Genomic DNA, 7,500 nt, shown 5'->3' with positions numbered 1-7,500 from the left:
TATAATAGAACGACCCAGTTTTCATAATTTGTCAGTTCGACAGAACGACGACGTTACGGGCCAAAAGCAACAGGCACTGGGACCTGGAGGTGACAAGTTTGGAAAAACTTGAAGTTCCTGGTGACGTTTTTTCTCAACCTTTTGCGAGAGGGCCTCTGAATTTGTGTTAGAAGCCACACATTCCCCAGAGAGAGAGAGAGAGAGAGAGAGAGAGAGAGAGAGAGAGAGAGAGAGAGAGAGAGAAAACCATCTTTGCTTCAATATGGAATAAAGTTCAACCATTATTGTTTTAAGCAGATCGTATGCCTTCAGGAATAATACAAAAAGCCCATGTAAATACATTTTATACTTTTAATAAGAAACATAAAGGTCATGTTAGTTTAACAAAAAATACTTCATTTCCTATAGCTCTTGGAGGTGTTCTTGAATCCAGACATATAGATACTGCCTTCAAAGACGTCGAATTACTTAATACGCTTATTTTTTATTATTATAATTCACTTAGTTTTATTCAGCTTCACTTTTATTAGGACACGAAAATAACTCGGCATCATGTAGAAATGATCCTTAATGTGGTTTCCTAGTGGGATTCCAACTTAGCTAGGACTAATAATACTAATAATAATAATAAAGAGCAGTATGGCAATGACTTTGTTAGAGCAACGGGGGACTTAATCCAACAGGAAATAAAATTTATGTTTTATTTCACACCTTTTATGTGATTCTTTTTCGACCAAGGTTCAAGAATGCTAAATGATTTTACTAATTCAGGTAATTAAATAGGCATAATTTAACGTTTTAAATATAATCTCATTCACAACACAGCACGTTTGGTTAGCACACCACAGTCTTAGTTAGAGAGATCGTTTCTGGTTAGGAAGACCTCGAAAAAATCAATTCCGCAGTTCTCCTTGTTTCTTCAAATGGCGTCTTTTGCTTTTTGTCTCTTAAATTTGTATCTACCGAAATAACACATTTTAAAGATGACGAAGCAATTCGTGATAAAACTTTGAAAAATGCACATTTTGAAGAAAGGCATCACAGAGAAATTCGTGGTCTTTGACTTGTGTATTATTTTTCTAAAAATGTCCGGTAGACGTGATGACGTGTCTTACTAAATCTTAGCAGTAGACATGATGACTCGTCATACTAAATCTTAGCCGTAGACACGATGACTTGTCTTACCAATCTTAGCAGTAGACAATGATGACTCGTCATATTAAATCTTAGCCGTAGACACAATGACTTGTCATACTAAATCTTAGCTGTATACGTGATGATTTGTCATACTAAATCTTAGCCGTAGACATGATGACTTGTCATACTAAACTTTAGCAGTAGACAAAATGATGAATAGCTACTGGGCCTGAAACTGGACAATAAGCATCATGTTCATATTGCAAAAAACTTGGAATGTCTTTCTATTGGTCACAACATTCGTAATAATAAGACGGATTACTTCTTTGGAGATAATAATACTACTAATGGAGAAACAAATCCACAGTTATGTAAATGTACATATACTTAAATTTAAAACTTTAAGGATAGCCTTCGGGAATAAGATAAGGGGAACCGATTACTTCTTTGCGAGATAATAATACACTAATGCGAGAAACAAATCCACCATTATGTAAATGTACATATACTTAAATTAAAAACTTAGGATAGCCTTCGCGAATATGATAAGGGAACCGAATAGATTCCCGAAAACTATCCTTAAAGTATTTAAATTTAAATATATGTACATATATTTAATGTAAAACTTTAAGGATAGCCTTCGGGAATATGATAAGGGGAACCGAATAGATTCCCGAAAGCTATCCTTAAAGTTTTAAATTTAAATATATGTACATATATTTAAATTTAAAACTTTAAGGATAGCCTTCGGGAAAATGATAAGGGGAACCGAACAGATTCCCGAAAGCTATCCTTAAAGTTTTAAATTTAAATATATGTATATTTACATAACTGTGGATTTGTTTCTCCATTTGAAGACTCGTGCTACTATGAGGATTTTTAATAATAATAATAATAATAATAATAATAATAATAATAATAATAATAATAATAATAATTACTGCAACATCCGCAAAAGCATGAGATGTGGTCATTCATTGCTGGACGATCACAACCAACACCTCAAGGACAAAGAACAAGGCTGTGACCAACTTCCGTTCTGTGCATATCGCCTATTCGCCAAAGATAATGATGCATGAACTTACTTTCAGCCTCGTCTAAACTTTTTTTTTTTTTTTTTTTTTCTTTTTTTTTTTTTTTTTTTTTTTATATATAGATACTTTCTTTCTGAATTTAACCCTTACTGCTTTCTAGACGGCAACAACTCGAGGAGATGACCAGAGGCCACTGGGCAATCACGTGAGTTTATTACCCTGCGCATCACTTCTTTCTGGCTACGAAGCATCGGGAAAGGGCATGATGCAAGCACCCTCTCCTGAGGGCGTTGTGATACAGCTGGGTTGCCATCTATCACATTCCTTTGAGGGGTTTGCATTCCATAGACATCCTGCCATTTCCTTCGCTGATGGTAAAAAGTTAATCTTCTTTAAGCTCTGGTTTTAACGATCTGTCATTCGCAAAATTTTTGATCAACCGGTTTGACTCGATCAGGATAAAACAGAGAGAGGGAGGGAGAGAGAGAGTTAATTGATACGTAGAGATAGGGAAAAAGAAGTATATTCACACTTATTCATAACTAATCCGCAACTTCAAACATAAATTATAAATAAATATATAATATATATATATATATATATATATATATACATACATACATACATGCATCTATATATAATATAAAATATATATATATAGTATATATATATATATATATATATATATATATATATATATATATTATGTTAACCACAAAATAAGAAGCCCGAAAGCAAGCATAATTTAGCAGTACTGAAAAACCTACGGTTTGTTGTCGCTGCTGTAGTTTTTTGTTATGATTAGCTGATCTTGCGTGACCTTATGCCATAATGGGTTCTTGCTCCTTGAGCACAATCCGAACCATCCATAGGAAGAGCGAGAAAAAAAAAAGATCTTCAATCTCGTGACAAAAAAAAAAAAAAAAATACATGGCGACAGCTATCAATGGCCTCACGGTAAAGAAGTTGTGCCAACGAATGTCAAACGTGTTCTGAATTTTAAATCGAGATTATTTTACTGAGTGAACGTCAGATAAATGTATAGAGCGACGTGACTTGACCACGCGACGAGTTTCAGTACATAACGTGAGTACAAAATGTTCAAGTTCATTTTATTAAAGAAAATACAACGGACGATTCGAATTCTAAGCAAAGTTTCGGTAGTATTCGGTTTCTCAGTTTTATTAGTGAAACACGTTCCGGTTGAAACGTTCTTCAAAGGCGACTGGTAACTCCCGCCAATTTTTCACTTTAGTGAAACTTACCTTGATTTTTTAAGGGTTTTTAAAATTTTTATTCAAACTTGAACCCAAAAATTCGAGTCAGAGGTATTTCCCCTGTTGATATTTTTCTCTTTGTGTTGGTTTCTTAAGGACTTCTCAAGCAAGAGTCTTTTTAATCTATTAGAGAGAGAGAGAGAGAGAGAGTTAGAGAGAAGGAGAGAGAGAGCGAGAGAGAGAGGAAGAGAGAGAGGAAGAGGAGAGGAGAGAGGAGAGAGAGAGAGTTAGTGTTTTGCTCAAAGGGATTTTTTTTCCTACGTCATGAAGTCTCTTATTCTTATGCTGGTCACGTCCTGTTTTTTTTTCTTTTCATTCTTCAAATTAATAGTCTTTCCTCAATATTTTGCCCGGTTGCATACTAATAAAATAAAGTGGGGTGATACGACCATTATTTTTCTTAAAGATTAAGGTCAGATATTTGTTCTTAATAAAGAAAATCAGGTATGTTTGTGTATATTTCTGAAATAGCGCAAGGATCAGGATTACTATACGACATTAACACCCGATCAGAAATATAGGGAACTCAGGGAAACAGACAAAGGGTAAAAATACTGAAACCTGAAAATCAATAGGAAACATAAGTTATCGTACGGAATTTAGACGAATGCCAGTGCTATAGGAATAATTGAGCGACATATGTAATGCTTCTGTCTCGGAAAGGCAGAAAATTCTTGCATATTGTTGCAACATCTTCTCTTTTTTTTAAAGTAACCGATTACAGACGACCTACGTAAAAAAAAAAAAAAAAAAAAAAAAAAACTTACTAAATCTTTCATGGAAGTCTTCTATGGTACTGGAGACGAATTTGTGATTGTTTTAAACGGCCTCACAAACACGGGTGAATACGTAACAAGCAAGGGCACAAACACGGGTGAATACGTAAAAGCAAGTGCCAGGAAGTATCTGTCTGTTGTGATGATGGTTGGGCGGGGGCCGGGGGAGGCACTAGGTGGGAGGAATGGGGGTGAGAGGTTGGAGGAAACCAACGCCTAACGGTCGAAGCAAATTTAATCGGGTTTTGCGGTTTCAAAATCGTGAGAGAAAGCGTTTCCATAATGATGAACCTCTCAAAGGGCGTCCATGAAACTATTTGTATAAGTTACTTCGGCTGCAAATGAACTCGTCTAGTAATGATACTTTAAAATAACGAGAATTATTAATAGAGTTGATTTTTGAGGCAAGTCTGTTTTACACTCACTGAATTTAAACAAAATGAACTGTTCTCGAACCTCCTTTGTCAGTTACAGTTTGAGGTTTTCTGGAACGACCTTCTTCTCCTCCTTTCTCTAAATCGTCAGCTGAGAATCCTCACGGACGGAGTCAACAGGCAATAAACCTCAGATGGCTCCAGAGGGAAATCAGCTGCCAGAGAGAGAAAAGTTATATTAAACAGTGATAAATTAATATATAAATATATAAATAAATAAAAAGATAGATAATAAATATGAGGGAATATAAAGTAAAAACGATACACCTGAATCCAGATGATTATCTCCTCAGTCAGAAGATCTCACAGCAGCACTTAGCGAACTATTCCACATTTTAGTGGCAGTCAATATTAAACTCCCTGCAAGCTGAGTAGTACTAAACCTGATACTAGAGAAGGGCACACTGTCTGCAGCAGCAGCAGCAGCAGCTCTCGAGTGTTGGGAGCAAACAACAGCTAGGTCAGGCAAAGAGGAGTTGTACATTTTATGCAACAAACACACTTTACGTCTATGCTACTTCCACCATTTGGTGACCCAAAGGTAAAGCTTTTGATGATTGTGATAATATACGTTATATATATATATATATATAATATATATATATATATTATATATATATATATATATATAGATATAGATATAGATATATATATATATATATATATATATATATATATATATATGTATACATACATACACACACACACACACACACACACACACACATATATATATAGAGATATATATATATATATATATATATATATATATGGTAATCATCTACTAGTAATAAAAGCCCAGTGGACAGCCAGGGAGACATGGCACAGCCACCCACACCTTGCTCACCGGTTTGTTCGCCTCGGGTGGGGGACAGGGTATGCTGGGGAACGGGAGGGTAGGGGAGACATCCACCCTCCTCCTGCAAACCTGTTTGTCCGCCCCAGGTGGGGCCGGGAGAGTAGGGGAGGCAGCAACCCCGGGTTCCAGCGAGCCAACAAGCTCGCATTATTATTATGATAATTTCCTGATAAATTTTCCTTCCGCGTAATAATGATAGTCTACGGGTAATGAACGCCACGCTTAGACTTACCGTCGCCAAGACCTGAACAATAGTAGGTTTCCTATAGTAGATTCACATCAACCGTGCATTTGACGTCTAGGCCTGTCCCTTACGACGGTACCCTGATTGGCTGTTGATAAGCCAGCCCTGTGATTGGCTTATCAACAGCCAATCAGGGTAGCGTCGTAAGGGACAGGCCTAGACATCAAATGCACGGTTGATGTGAATCTACTAGTGTCAGGACTTACCGTCCCCGCTCCCCCTTCATTTCTTGACAGTACGGTTATACCAGAACACACTTATGAGTGGGTCCTAGGTTTATACATAACTTCGTTAGGTCCCGGTTATACACCAGTCGAATGTCAAACTCGCTGAGCTCTCCTACCTGTGTGATATTCCAAGAAATTCCCCCCATCAGCGACGAGAGCCGGTGTTCTGGGTATTTCCTTCGGGCTGTTTATATTCCAGAAGGGATTGCATATTTCTCCCGTCAGGTCTATTTTTGTGATGTCATTTCTCAAGTAACTAAATCACAGCGTGCTATTGCGTACTTCCGCCTGTATTTTCCTTTTCAGGACCGAACCATTTCTCAGAAAAGCTTGTGACATTCACCCTAGTCCTAAACCACGAACTGACCACACCTATTTTTGTGAAACGTAATTATTTTCAGAGCGCCACTGGAATAAGTAAAAAAATGTTTCTTCGGCGCAATCGAGTTTTCTATATGAAACTCTCAGCCACGGCCCCTGAAACTATAGCGGTACCAGACGCACTATCATGGCTACTTTTAACCTTAAGTAATACAATTAGTAAAAAATGCGCCGAAGCTTCTTCGGCGCAATCGAGTTTTCTGTCCAGTGGTGGCATCACCCACGGCCCATAAAATTCTTAGCCGCAGCCCATGAAATTCAGCCACGGTCCGGTGGTGACTGGTGTTGGTAACTATAGCGTTTCCATAAGTACGATTATGGCTAACTTTAACTTTAAATAAAATAAAATCTACTGAGGCTAGAGGGCTGCAATTTGGTACGTTTGATGATTGGAGGGTGGATGATTAACGTAATAATTTGCAGCCCTCTAGCCTCTGCAGTTTTCAAGATCTGAGGACGGACAGACAAATAGCTGCCTCAATAGTTTTCTTTTACAGAAAACTCCAAAGCACGATCCACCCAATCAAGTTTACATAAAAAATGTATTATGTTTTGGAAAAATTTATTTCTCACAAAAAGGCAGCTGTTTTTTTTCTTTTGTGAAAGATCGTGACTGGAGGAAGGTGGTATAGCCTCAAGCGGCTTCTATTTCTTGACGATTCTCACACTGGAACCGACCGTATTCAATTTCCATCAAAATTCAACTCAACATCCATCATGGACTGATTTTTACAGGGCATTATTATTATTATTATTATTATTATTGAAAAAGAAACCCACAAATTCAATTTGTAACTTGTTTACTTCTAAGTATTTACATTAAGTTTTACTCCACCTGAAAGTACTCGAGTGTGGAGTAAAACTTAATGTAAATACTTAGAAGTAAACAAGTTACAAATTGAATTTGTGGGTTTCTTTTTCAATCTTCAGAAGAAAACTGAAAGAAGTTTTTGTTTGATTATTATTATTATTATTATTATTATTATTATTATTATTATTCAGAAGACGAACCCTACTCATATGGAAGAAGCCCACAACTTCCAAAGAATATTAAGGAGTTCATTCGAAAGAGGTAACAGAAGAGAAACGGAAATACATAAAGAGATCAGTTCTTAGAAGAAAAAAGATAAA

The 7,500-nt window shown here is 36.6% G+C and overlaps 1 protein-coding gene and 1 long non-coding RNA gene across 5 annotated transcripts in view; one reads left to right on the top strand and one right to left on the bottom strand.

Annotated features, from left to right (window-relative positions):
* LOC135198788 (uncharacterized) overlaps positions 1 to 7,500 on the top strand; it is a 44,670-nt gene that overhangs the window by 9,655 nt on the left and 27,515 nt on the right. The gene's annotated exons all lie outside the window — the stretch shown is intronic.
* LOC135198789 (uncharacterized) overlaps positions 4,304 to 7,500 on the bottom strand; it is a 358,657-nt gene continuing 355,460 nt past the window's right edge. The window contains exon 5 of one of the 2 annotated variants that reach the window (XR_010310888.1): positions 4,304 to 4,813. This is a non-coding gene — a long non-coding RNA (uncharacterized LOC135198789). The remainder of the gene's footprint in view (positions 4,814 to 7,500) is intronic. The other variant, XR_010310887.1, reaches the window with a different exon arrangement.

Source organism: Macrobrachium nipponense, chromosome 22 (assembly GCF_015104395.2).
Source record: "Macrobrachium nipponense isolate FS-2020 chromosome 22, ASM1510439v2, whole genome shotgun sequence".
NCBI lineage: Eukaryota > Metazoa > Arthropoda > Malacostraca > Decapoda > Palaemonidae > Macrobrachium > Macrobrachium nipponense.
This window is presented reverse-complemented; position numbering and strand designations above follow the sequence as displayed.